Source organism: Rousettus aegyptiacus, unplaced genomic scaffold, assembly GCF_014176215.1.
Source record: "Rousettus aegyptiacus isolate mRouAeg1 unplaced genomic scaffold, mRouAeg1.p scaffold_m13_p_2, whole genome shotgun sequence".
NCBI lineage: Eukaryota > Metazoa > Chordata > Mammalia > Chiroptera > Pteropodidae > Rousettus > Rousettus aegyptiacus.
Window position 1 is genome coordinate 66,664,737 of NW_023416295.1, and position 11,631 is coordinate 66,676,367.

General features: G+C 32.4%; 1 pseudogene; it reads left to right on the top strand.

Annotated features, from left to right (window-relative positions):
- Nucleotides 1–1,782: 1,782 nt before the first annotated feature.
- Nucleotides 1,783–1,901, top strand: LOC118614410 (annotated as a pseudogene).
- The last annotated feature ends 9,730 nt before the right edge of the window (nt 1,902–11,631 follow it).

Sequence of the window (11,631 nt, forward strand, 5' to 3'; positions counted from 1 at the left end):
TTGGGACTATATTTCATAAGACATCTATTCTTTGATAAAATTAAACTCATGGGGGTTGATCTTGGAATCTAAAGTAATTTTCTGAGCAACGCAAGAGACTGCCGCTCTACTGCTGGTACTCAAGTGTTTGAAAAATTGTGAATTCTTTTTAATTCAGATAAACAATGGCTATTAGCATGAGTTTTGAAGCTCAAAACAAGAGGAAACTACTAAGCAGAAAAAGAAAAATTATAACTCTGTCTTATCAAAATGGGATCTAATCTCCCACTTATCAAATTCATAAATTATGGTACAATTATAGATAATATAATATGCAAGAAGGTCTATATATAACAATAATTTACATATTGGTCAATCTTAGAAAAGAGACTGGCCATTGTTTTCTAGTTTTAAGAATTAGTTGCAGTACACATTAAGAAATTATATATATGTGTGTGTGTGTATGTGTGTATATATGTATATGTATTTGTTTGTATATATACTCATACATAACCAAATATATAAACATATGCAAATACATACATATATAATGAAATATATGTTATGAAGTATATATTATGAAATAAAAATATCCTTGTATATAATGTGACTATCAAAGGGAGTATGTAAATGTCACAATAGTATGTCTTCAAAGATAGTATTATGTTACAGGGTTTTAGAATGGTTTTTGCATCATGTTGCCCGTCATATACTCTGGGTGTCATTTCTCCCCATTCCCACTTTATAGATAAGTAAACAAAGGCTTAAGAACCTTGTTTGAATTTTCCCATTGACACATAGAAACTGACAGAGCTGAGAAGTAAAACCAAATACTTTGCATCGACTCCAAAATTCTTTCCATTGCAACACAATAATGTATGTAAAGTTCTCATCACATAGTAAAAGCTCAGTGAATGTCAGCTTACATTATCAAAATTGTTTAGCATATCTTGAAAAATTCCTGTAGCTCACTGAATTATTTCATATTTACTCCTGGAAAAGAGGAAATTGTATTTGTCTTAAATATAATGAGCAAAATTATTTAATCATATACAAAAAGCAGTTTTTATTACAATCATATCAAGAAATTCTAGCATTATATTTAATTAACTTAAAATATCAAATCTAAATAATTTTTAGGCTGGAAGTGAATATTTGCATAATTTTTTGATGTAGGAAAAATACATTATTGATAATGACTTTACTAGTTGTTCTTAGTCTTTATACGGTATCATGACCTTTGAATAATAACAGGAAATTATATTTGGAGTTTAAATATATATATTTTAAATTATCATCAAAGGGAACTTTATGTAGATCTTTTCAAAATATGAAAACTTTTTCTCTAATTCTTTTTGCTACTTTGTCTTGAGCAAAGCCAGTAAACTCAAATCGTCATGTTTTGAAGAAGGTTCCCCTTTGGCTAAGGTATACTTGTGTGACAGGAAATTACAGGAAAAGAACTACTAGAATGGAATAGATAGACATGTTGAAGAATAGGTCAGGATTCCACAAATCAGCATGGCAAAAAATTGTAATAAATGAGAATAACAGAATTCTCAGAATATCACCTTAGTTGTGGGACAAAATTAACCATGGACTAAAGGCTACTCTGGGCTTGCTCTAAAACACTTAAAATGAAGCCTCATGAGGATTCTTCTACTCCAAGAACTTAACTAAATGACGGAACAAAAGGGAACACTATTTTTAACAATGCAATAAAACCCAGTAAAAAACAACATAAAATTTAAAATGTGTAAGTTTATCTCAGGAATGCAAGGTCAATTTAGAGTTTGAAAATCAGTCTACAGCTATGCTACCCTGAACAAGCCCAATCCCATCTGATCTTGGAAGCTAAGCAGGGTCAGACCTGGTTAGTATTTGGATGTGAGACCACCTAGGAAGACCAGGTGCTGTAGATGTAAAAAATTTTTTAAAATAAGGGATTGTAAACTGACAAGGTCCTTGCAATCTGTGAGGTCGACCAAAGGTTGCCTTGCCTAAATATATATATATAATTGGAAAATCAAATTAATTATTTTACCTTAATAGATTAAAATGAAAAAAAGAAAGTTTATGCTTATCTCAAGTACAGAAAAGATATTTGACAAAATTTAGCACACATTCAAGTTCAATTTAAACATTTATTCTATTTCTATATAATAATAATAAACTTGAAGTTCAATTAAAAGTATTATGTTCAATAACATGAAAAATATTCAATATTTAGGGGTAAAGTTAACAAAATGTTTGTAAGGCATATATTCTGAAAATTAAATAGGGTTGCAAGGAGAAATTAAATAAAACCTAAGTAGAAAATGATAACATGTTTATAGATCAGAAGAATCACCATGATTAGATTTAATGATCTTTAGATTTAATTAATTTACACAGTAGTCCCCCCTTATTCAAAGAAGGTATTTTTCAAGACCCCCAATGGATGCCTAAAACTTCAGATAGTACCAAACTCTGTATATACTATGTTTTTTTCTTTATATATATACATATGATAAAGTTTAATTTATAAACCAGGCACATAGTAAAACATTAACAGCAGTAATAAAATAGAATAATTTGACAATATACTGTGATAAAAATTATGTGAATGTGGTGTGTCTGTGTCTGTGTCTGTGTCTGTGTCTGTGTCTGTGTCTGTGTCTGTGTCTGTGTCTGTGTCTCTGTCTCTCTCATAGCCAATGTGATAACTGAGAGAGCTAAGAGACTGAAGGGCATGGAGTGTATGCAGCTTGGATACTATGGAAAAAGGGATGATTGACATCTCATGTGGGACAAAGCAAGAGAGCTCAAGATTTTATCATGTCAGTCAGAATTGCATATAACTTAATACTTATAAATTGTTTATTTCTGGGATTTTCTACTTAATATTTTGAAATTTAGTCTCATCGAAGTTTATCCTGAGTTCAATGTTTCAGTTTTAAGATCCAGACTAATATTCCCCCCATCATTTCCAAAGACTTTCAAGGAATCTGCAATCTGAGAAAACTGCCACGTAGACATCTCTTCACATCTATTAAATTTGACTTTATCCCACTCTATTAAGTCATTTAATATTTTCTATTCTCTCTTTCATGAGATATTACAGGTTAAATGATTAAAGATATCTCAGTTCAGCCAAATTCAAATTTTCATTATTCTTTCTTGTTCTCCTTGTTCTTTTGGGATGTTTCAAAAGAAGGAAAGGAACAACAAAGGCATTTCTAAGAGATTGAGATATATTTTTATTCCTGCTCCTAGTTTGTCCTTGCATTCCATATTATATTTCAATTTAAATATCTTTACCTGTATTGTTGAAGAGAATATTTTTATGCTTTTTGGAGCTAAGTTGCTCTGAATTTCTCCAAATCACATATTTTATTGCCAGTTTTTCTTTGAAATAATTATTGTAATGGTCAAGGCTTATTGAGTATTTATAGTATTTCAGGCTTTGGTCTATAGACTTAATAGACATTTAAGTCTGTTATTCTTATGTTATTTGAAGGCGAGTGATATTATACCAGCTTAACTGACAAAATTAAAGAACCCTGAGACAATGAGAGCTTAAATAACTTATCCAAGGTAATTCGGTTTGTAAATAATGGTGCTGTATTTGAACCCAGGTAGCCTGACTTTAAACTGTATCTTTAACTACTATTCTGTGCAATATAGTGGAATTGGGAAGTAAGACAAAATCACTCATAAACACACACACACACACACACAAACACACACACACACACACTCACAAGTCGATTTTCAATGCATTTTCTCCACTTTCCATTCTGACATCTCACGTAGAAATCAAAATTAGAGCTTATAGGAAACTTTAGAAAAAATAAATAGTATTTGAGTAAATTATTTTTATTTACCATACATGCTAATCTTGTCTCTTTAGAATGTAAGAGTCTATTACGAGGACCTTAAACTCTAATGAAACACTGAGTTGCCAGAGGAGAGAAGCTACTGCACAGTGGTTAAATTTGCTGATGACAAGAGGACAATCTGGCAGTTTCCACGACAGTTAAGTTACCTTGGTTAATTACATTAGAATTTGATTCCGATGTTTCCAGCAGAGGCTTCTTCTTGTCCCACCTTTCTTCCCTTTCTCCCTCTCTCCCTCTCATTTTTCCTTTCTTCCCTCCTTCCCTCCATAATACTTGGAATAAATTAATAAAATAGGCATAGTCTTTGGTCTTGTGCAGTTGTGTGGTAAGAGAAGGTAGATAACTAAGTAGTACACACTTGATTGCATAATTACTAAAGTAGTATACATTGCAAAGGAAAAATACAGCTAATATGAGAGTGAAAAAAATATTAGCTAAGCCAGTTTTGATGACCAGGGAAGGCCTGCCTGAGAAAGTGATATATAAACCAAAAAATAAAATATGAGAAGAAAGCCCTCCTTTTGTGGATTTGTGAGAAATTCCTCGATCTATATAACATAAGTGAAATAAAACTTTTAAAAGAAGATTTATGTCTTTTAACACAAAGTTTCAGGGGAAAAAACATGGAACGAATTAGTATTATAGCATAATTTACAAAAGTTTTTATATACTTTTGGAAAGTGACTTAACCTCTCAGAGACTTGGTTACCTCATGCGTAATTGGTTTTAGTAAAACATGTTTGTTTTATTATTTGTTACATGTTTGTTGAGAGGATGAAATAAAATATCCTTTCAAAGAGAACAAGATAGTGCCAAGCACACAGCAGGGGTGTATAATTGTTTATTTCTTGCCCTGTTTTTAAAAAAGCAATGATTCTTTTAGCTAACATAAGGAATTTGTCATCTCAGTCAATAGTCAAGCAAATAAATTATCATCTACACCCAAACTACCAGAACAGCAGCCCAGTTATAGAGCAAGTCCCCACATATGCTGACAACCCTGTCCATATTTCTTTATAATCAATTTATTCTCTTTATTCTACCAGGTCTGTTATTTTCACTCCTCTTAATAGACAGAAAGAAGAGAGAGCAGACTTAAGAAAGAATAATAAATTGAGATAGAAAAGATCTAGAAGTCAGGGAATGAAAACTTGCATTTTTGCAGTGTCATGAATCTTGGGACAGGCACACTTCATTTCACAGCTTTAATCATCAATTTAGGTTTTCACTTTGGGGTCTTAAACTTTGGCATGTCACTCAGTCTGGCCAGGTCTTATTGGAACAGAGATTCAGGTTGCCCTATATTTTTCTAAGCCTCTCACACCCTCTATCCATCAGGGCACTTATGGTTGTCTTCTTTATTTCCTATTTCTTCCTTTCATGTATTTCTTGTGACCTCACACTATGTTTGCCTCCACTTTCATGATCTACCTTGTGTGCCAGTGATTTACAATGGTCGTGTTTGTATTTTGCGAGGTAATTGTTATCTAATGAATGAATCTAAGTTGCTAGATTAATATGAGTAGACTGAGGTTTGGGTCAATTGCATCTTTTAGCAGTAGATTTCTGTTTAGTTTGTTCCTATAAAATATTGCCAGATTCTGTCTTTACTAAAAGTGGAATGCTTTTATCTATATCTGCATCTAATTGGTAGCTATATCTCTCTCTGTGTGTGTGTGTGTGTGTGTGTGTGTGTGTGTGTGTACCTTTATTGCTAATATTTTCTGTTTTTCTATTTTAGCTGTTAGGTCATACATATTATCTTTGATTAACCCTGAAATATAAATATTATTGAGAAAAAAATGTAAGAATCACATATTTGTCCAAAATTGTAAACGAGGACATTTCAATTGCCAAATTGGACTGTTTGGGAGATATCTGTAACTCTTTTTCCATATCAGTCATCTCCTTGGTCTTACCTCTGGTGCTGGTTCTCATTATTTCTTACTGATTATTTCAAAGCATTTCTGTTCATAATCTGCTCTAAACTTCAGTCTCTAACATCATCTCTTTGGGCATTTTCTTATATACAATACGCTAAAGTTTCTCCCAAATTAAGCATATGCAAACCATTTGATGGATGTTTGGCAAAAAACTACAGCACCATTTTTTTTCCAAATTAAAAAAGTTTATTATGATGTAAACTTATCAAAATAAAACATGATGTTATATCATAGTCTTAATATAAATAATATTAATTATTAAATATTAGGAGCAGGATTATTTGGTTTTCAATCTTTCTCAAAATTATCTACATCTGGCCTGTTGAAAGCTTGGACCATTTTTCAGTGTCCACATTGTTATTTTTTTTTAAATAAGTATTTTTATTCAACAAGGCAACTTTAAATTATAAGTCTTTGGTAACTAATCAATTAAGTCAACAAAAATATTTATTGAACACTTACAATTTGCTTAGAAACAGTCTAGATACTTGAGTGTGTTAAGTCCATGAGTTATAGCAGACAAAACTCCCAACCTTTGAGACCCGGGAAGAACTTAGATATTAAAGGAGGAAGGTGGACAATAAATGATAAATGTAATGAATAAGCAAATTATCTAGTACATTGGAAAATGCTACAGGCTATAAAATGGTAGAACAGAGTAAGAGGGATAACAAATGCTTCATGAAACTTGTAGAAATAGGAATTTCAAGTCAGTCCTCATTGAGAAGGTGAAATATGAGCAAAGTCTTGAAGGAGGTGACAGATTTAGGCAAGTGGATATCTGGAATAAGAGTGTTTAGGCAGAGAAAACAGTAAGAATAAAGGCTTATGGCTTGGCAAGTCCAAAAACCATTAATGAAACCAGTGAGGCTGAATCAAAGTGAGAATAGGGAATATAATAAGAAAATAAACATTTGGATGAAGCATGGAGTCTCACAAAAGACTACTTTCAATGCAGTAAAAAAAGAGACAACTCTCATTTTAAAGATTTGGTGATAAATACATTACAATGATAAAATCACAAATTAACATGTAATTGACATGAAAATACCTATATTAGAGGTCTTGTATTTGCTCAGCTGAATTTCTGTCAACTTGAACTGGACAGCACAATACGTTTAGTATATAGGCAACCTATGAGACTGTGATAAAATAGCAAAAAAATAAATATAATATATTTTTAGTTCCATTTAGTACTGTGGTCCCATTTTCAATAATACATAACTAATTTATTTTACCCAGTGAGTGAAGAACATCATTAGGTGATGATGTTTTTTTAAAATGATTCTTATTTGTGCTATCATGTCCTAAGTGATGCTAATAACTCATCCTCAAGTTAGAAATGTTCCCCTTAGAATAGCAGATATCAAGATGAAAATAAAGATACTTTGTTCTCAAAGTATATGTAATTGTACAAAGTATATGTAATTGTAATAACAAGATTATGCATAGTCTCAGTTTTCAAAATTTTATTCAACATGAAATTAAGTTATATTATTGAATGCAAACTGAGCTCTGTAAATAAAATTATATAGGAATAATTATTCAGCTACAAACTCTTCTATTAACTTGACTAAACCTTTCTGGTCATGTATTTCAATGGTCCCTGAGTCCTCACCCCAAAGTAGTTTTTGAAATCCATGTGACAGCTAAGAAAGTCACCGTATTCTAAAAGAAATACTCTCTTTCCTATAGCACGATATTTAGTGATGAACAAAACAGAGACTCTCTTTCTGAGGCTTACATGTCTTGCTGAGGCATGTCACAGAGAAAAGTCTGCCAACGTCTCATTCTATTTACTCTCCTAAAATAAATTTGTTTTAAACTTTTTTTGCTAGTTTGTGAGAGATCACTGTGATCTGTTAAAAAAAATAAAAAGTGAAAGCATAGAAGTCTTCCTGGTCATGTTTCAGTGACTACTAGAGACTAGTGGACTGATGGTCCAATACAATCTGGCTTTTCCAATATACGTCATTGTAATTCCTTTCTTTAGTATTCCATTTCAGGTTATTGAGGAATTCATCGTACTTGTAGAGTTAGTGTTTCTAGTACCTAACAGATTTCTATTGTTCACTGACACCAGCATCCTATTTATGATATGCTTTCTTGTATTTACAATTTTCTTTCCCACTTTTAGGTGTCAATTCACCATGTTAAATCACTGATCCATTTTTTTTTAATTGGTAATGCAACGTAGCACAATAATAAAAAACACAAGTTAGGAAATCTAAGAATAAGATAGAGATGACATAAAAATATCAGTTAAAAAAACTGAATACTTTTCACTAAATGTTGGTTGAAAGAATGACTTTTGCAGGACATGATAACTCAAAATATAAATACTGTTAAGAACTACTGACATTTATGCAGAAAACATACTTCATTTTAAATTTATGACATTATATATATTACACTGAATTTTTAAATTTCCAAGAAAATTTAGCATCACTTGAGAGGCCATTGGGAATTACCATAGTTAATATTAAAAATTTTAAGAATAACATTCTATGCCTTTGTTTAACTAACCCCTTTCACATTACTGAATAATAGCTTATATTTTCTTATGCTGATATAGTCTCAATTTGAAATGCCTCTCTTCTCCTTTCTGTTCTAAGTACTGTGTTCACCATACTTTTCAAGGCCCAGTTCAAATTGCAGTTTCTCCATGAATTCACCCCTCCCCTGCATGCATTCCCATAGCAAACAGTTGACATTTCTCTTATAGCCCTTACCACATTTTGTATTTTTTTTTCTTTTAATCTTCCATCTTTAGGATAAGAAAAGTCCATTTTTCAGTAGTATAGTTAATTACTTACATAGCAAGAACCAGACTCTAGATCTGTTAACTCTTAGTCCAGTGCACTACTTACTGGACTATACAGAGCTACCTTCTAAATCTCCATCAAATCCAGCAGATATTCCATTCCTATTATTTTTATTTTTTATTATATATTTTATATTTGTATGTTCTTTCTCTCCGGATCCCTTGGATTGTTGTTTACCGGCATAGGGATAGTCATTGTAATTTTGTGAACACCTGAAAAATACTTTACTCCTCAAGATATGAAGTATGTCTAAATGATGATAAAGAAAAAGGAGGACGGATAGAGAGGTAGAGGAAGAAAGAGAGGGAGGAAGTAGGGAGGAAATAAGGTAACAACCATAGGTAGAGCAAATAGTATCACCTTCTCTTATAAAGAACACACATTTCAAAGATAAACAGAGATTCTATACTCTTACCTTTGTCTTGATAGAAGAGTAGATTTTAACAAATCCACAGAGCAAGTGGTATTTGTCACCAACTGGGAATCATCATTAGAGAGAATTGGTTTCCTAATCACATCAGTGGGGGTAAGGAAAATATATTTGGCAGAAATGGCAATGTTAGTAAATAGTTCTCAAGTGACTGAGACAAATGGTAGCTTCCAATCAAAATCCTCTGAATATCACTCAAAACAGCATTTAAAGAACAGTAGTCTGTGTTCCCCATACTATGCTTTTATTATCTTCTCTCAAAGTTAAAATTGTTTGTGTTTTCCTGTTTATTCCAAATATGAAGCTCAGAATTTATATCCTTCGCAACTGTGATTGTATCTGTTTAAGTTCATTTTCTTCATTTGTAAGTCCTCATTAGATATTAAGCTCTTTAAGGGAAGTTTCTAATTAGTTTCAAAGGGGCCAGAGGGCAAGGCAGTTACTTGACTCTTCACACATGACATTATTAACCCCAAAGAACTGACTGAAAATCTTACACTATGCCATGTGTTTTGAACAATACAAAACTCTAGAAAACTACCATCTTTGAAAATTATATATATCCTGAAGTTTACTTTGAATTGACAATATTTATCCTTTGTATTGCAGAAATAAACAGAAAAATCCTTAAATGCCAACAATTGCCTTTGATTCTTGATATTTGTTGGCAACTAATCACAACTCCTTTGTAAGCCCCTACCCTGACATGTAAATATTTGAAAAGAAGCTAAAATATAGTTATCTGAGCCTCTTGCACATTTAATGACCCTCTTAGATAGAGCCAGAAAGTAGACAGAGTAAAAAATCGATGAAGAAAAAACAATGGATAATGAAGTTTACCAACAAATATGTTGGTACTCTTTTAATGGTCTACTGTGTGTGATGCTGATGGAAAAATTCCATATTGATAGTTCCTGTTCATGACATTTTTACTATAAAGTTTGGAAAAATACAAGTTTTATTTTTGCTATACAGCCAAAGGAAAATAACACAACCTTTCTGATCTCTTACTTTTCTCCTATCAGACATGTCTGCTTTTGATTCTATAGCACTAAAGTAGTTTGAGTATTAACGTACAGGACTTCTGTAGAATCAAAGGAGCTTGCATTAGAAAGAGCTTAAACCGTTTCTAAAAATCATAAGTTGCAAACTAAGACCTCCTAAGATAAATCCAAAACAAATGTATATTGCTCAGTTAACAGACTGCTATCAAAAAAAAAAAAAAATCACATCCTTAAGGTGGACTTGGGTTCAACAATTACCCACACCCTTTTGTCATGTATCTCAGTTGAATAGCTTAGATGCATTATCTGCATGTCTTCATCATTTTATGAAGAGGGAGACTGAGACTTAGAGTGGATAAGTTAGCCTGCCCCAACCACACAGCTAGTTAGCGATAGAACTGGGGTTATAACCTGAAGTTCTTGGTTCCCAGTTTAGTTCTCCTACTGTATCTAAAAATTTTAATGTGATGGAGTAAGTACAGTGTAGGGTGGCATAATTATTACATGTAATTGGATTTCTTTCTCAAAATATTGAAATTCTCAGAGAATTTATTTGTATGTAATGATGATGAAATCCTTTCTCAGAAAAGAGTGAACTTGAAGATCCAGAGTACACACAAAGACACAGGTTGTTTCTCAGGACAATAGGACTAATATGACATGAATATACCTTGCCTCTATATTGCATCTATAGTGACCCACACAGTGAATGAACAATTCAGCCACATTCAATCACCCATCATCTGGAGAAATATGCAAGAGGCGATGACGGACATGGTAATGCATAAAACGTTTTAACTGTTAAATGGGGGAAACTGGCAGTTGAACTTACTAGTTAGTACTCAAAGTAAACCTAAGAAAACAAAAGAAGTACACAGATTGCTATTTTGTGAATATGATGAACAATATAAACTATGAAGTGACCATGTAGCTCATTTCAAAAAACAAAATTGGTGAATTCCAAAAATTTCTTTGCTCCACTGATTTGGTTTTGGTGCTTTATATTAACAAAGCCAAGTGTAAGACGGGTACTTCCTTTAGCGTTACATGTAGGTTGATCAGAGAGATTTCTTACCTATCTTACTTTCTTGTACGGTGGAAGCAGCTTTTGGAAACAGAACCACACTATTAAAATGGTCTGTTTATCTAATTCTATTTTGTAGTATTAAAATCCCTCCTCTGGATTGCAGACTCACTTGACTTCTTTGGCATCAAGAAGTGTTTAAAAGCATAAAATTGAAAATGAAAGACAAGATGCTTAGTAATCTGCTTTATGTGCCAGGCTAACAGGGGACTGTCAAGGCCAAGTGTTTCCCTGCAGATGATTCATTGACAATAGCGGCCAGCACAGACACAGAAGAACCAGAGCATCGAAATCCTTAGACCCAAAATACTCCACCAGTTAACATGAGAATTTATATTTCTGGGTGCCTTTTTCTTCCCCCCTTATCATTACCAATTAATGTTTATTTTCCTCCTTCCTAGAACTTTCTGCCACTGTTTGTTTAATGGTGTGTATATTCTTTTATAATAAGTGTGTTATCGCTTCGCATAATTATTATGTGTGAT